Source organism: Mus caroli, unplaced genomic scaffold (assembly GCF_978045245.1).
Source record: "Mus caroli unplaced genomic scaffold, Mus_caroli_1 scaffold_15, whole genome shotgun sequence".
In the NCBI taxonomy this organism is placed as follows: domain Eukaryota; kingdom Metazoa; phylum Chordata; class Mammalia; order Rodentia; family Muridae; genus Mus; species Mus caroli.
In genome coordinates, this window is record NW_028227270.1 from 3979606 (window position 1) to 3981907 (window position 2302).

The 2302-nt window shown below is 40.2% G+C and overlaps 1 pseudogene; it reads left to right on the top strand.

The window, feature by feature from the left end:
- Window positions 1-498: 498 nt before the first annotated feature.
- On the top strand, window positions 499-1133 carry LOC147000848 (protein kish-A pseudogene; annotated as a pseudogene).
- Window positions 1134-2302: the final 1169 nt, after the last annotated feature.

Consider the following 2302-nt stretch of genomic DNA (forward strand, 5'->3'; position numbering starts at 1 on the left):
CTTCTGGGTGTATGCCCAGGAGAGGTATTACTGGATCTTCTGATAGTACTATGTCTAATTTTCTGAGGAATTGCCAGACAGATTTCCTGAGTGGATGTTCCAGCTTGCAATTCCACCAGCAATGGAGGAGTGGAGGAGTGGTCCTCTTTCTCCACATCCTCGCCAGCATCTGCTGTCACCTGAATTTTTGATCCTAGCCATTCTGACTGGTGTGAGGTGGAATCACAGGGTTGTTTTGATTTGCATTTCCCTGATGATTAAGGATGTTGGACATTTTTTCAGGTGCTTCTCAGCCATTCGGTATTCCTCAGTTGAGAATTCTTTGTTTAGCTCTGTACCCACCCCCCCTCTTTTTTTTTGGTTTTTCAAGACAGGGTTTCTCTGTGCCGTCCTGGCTGTCCTGGAACTCACTCTGTAGACCAGGCTGGCCTAGAACTCAGAAATCCGCCTGCCTCTGCCTCCCAAGTGCTTCAATTAAAGGCGTGTGCTGCCGCCCCGGCCCGGAAGGGTGATGTGACTGGACCAGCACCGGCCTCACTATGTCTGCCATTTTCAATTTTCAGAGTCTATTGACTGTAATCTTGCTGCTTATATGTACATGTGCTTATATCCGATCCCTGGCACCCAGCATCCTGGACAGAAATAAAACTGAACTATTGGGAATATTTTGGAAGTGTGCCTGAATTGGGGAACGCAAGAGTCCTTATGTCGCCATATGCTGTATAGTGGTGGCCTTCAGCATCCTCTTCATACAGTAGCTTTGGAAACTACCAGCATGTGTTTACCATCAGACTGTAAACAAGGACTTGCCTTCAGAAAATAATGGGAAGAATGGTTAAGCCATTTGTCTCTGAACATGGAATGAGATAAACTTCAAGATGCTGTTTTCTATTTTTATGCTATTGGACCAATGAGCTGAATGAATAATTAAGATGTAACAGTTCAATACACAGGAATGTGATTGTAGCCATCAACCTCAGTTCTCTCACTCCAGTATTACATTCTGCAAATGTCATTCTGTTGTGTCAGGACTGCTTTTCATAAGGTTCTCCAGGCACAAAGTAGAAACCCAGTGGCAAATTCCACAGGCTCCTTTGACTAGGGCTTCAAAATAATGTCTTCACAGAATGATACCTTCTAGCGACTGGCCTATTTTTTATTGAGAAAAAAAATTGTTCTATTTTTGTTGTTGTTACTGTTCTTATGGATTGCATTCATATTTAAACCCTTTGGATTGCTAACCAGAGTACCTCTATTCTTGGCAAATTCCGTAGTTTATTACAGGTGTTTAAAGTATTTTAAACAAAACTCTGAATTTCTTTAGTTAGCCTAAGAGTTGGCTTCTAGTCACAAAGATACAGCTGCCACCCTATGATGAAGAGTACCTTAGAATGAAAAGCAGCAAGTGAAGCGGTGAGCAAGGAAGCACCGTGCAGTCTTCGTTCTCTGTAGTCTTGGCTTCCAAATAGAACGTCCATTGTAGTTACCCAAAGGTGGCATTTGTGCTATTCTTAATGCAGTACTTTAAGTCTAGTTTATGTTCTGTCAGCTTGAACTGGAATCTCTTTTGTAACTTTGTAGATTATAAACATATCTCATATCTGCTTTAGTCTGGGTACTATGCTCTAAGTACATTTCAGCTTTGACACAGAATGTGAATAGACAAATATCAAAGGATACTTACAAGTTTGTATCCATCATTTCTTCAGGTTCAGCTGAAAATCAGTTACTGTTTCAAAACAAAGAAGAATTAAATCCTAGCTGAAAACTATACATAGCATTTATTAATTAATTACTGGGTTTAACTGCTCTTTTTAAAGTTTGAAAAAGAAAAAATTTTTTTTCTTAGAAGTGAAGTTTCTATAAAAACAAAGCACTGAACTTGCAGTCTTCACTGTGTGGCCCAAGTGGCCACCAGAGCTGCTAGACCATCAGCTTTGAAGTAGTGCTCTAAGCTGTGGAGGACAGTGTAGTCTAACATCTAGGAACGCTTACTTGTTGTTTCTTAGGGGTTGCTTGTTTTCAAAAAGATCTTTAGGATGCCTACAGCTAGTTAAAACTGGTCTGTTTTATTTTGAATTTGAAATCAGGTTATGATAATTGTTCTACTCTGAATTTCACCTTAGGCTTTGTATTAGGTCAAGGATTTTCACTGTGTCCCAAAAGTAGGACTCCCTCGTCACCATATTTGTGCACAGTAAGTAGTCATCTATCAGTTTGATTTCTGGGTGGCCATCTGTTCATCATCACTAACAAAATTTCCAGAAATGTTGTCAACTTTTTCCCTAAGTTAACATGCATC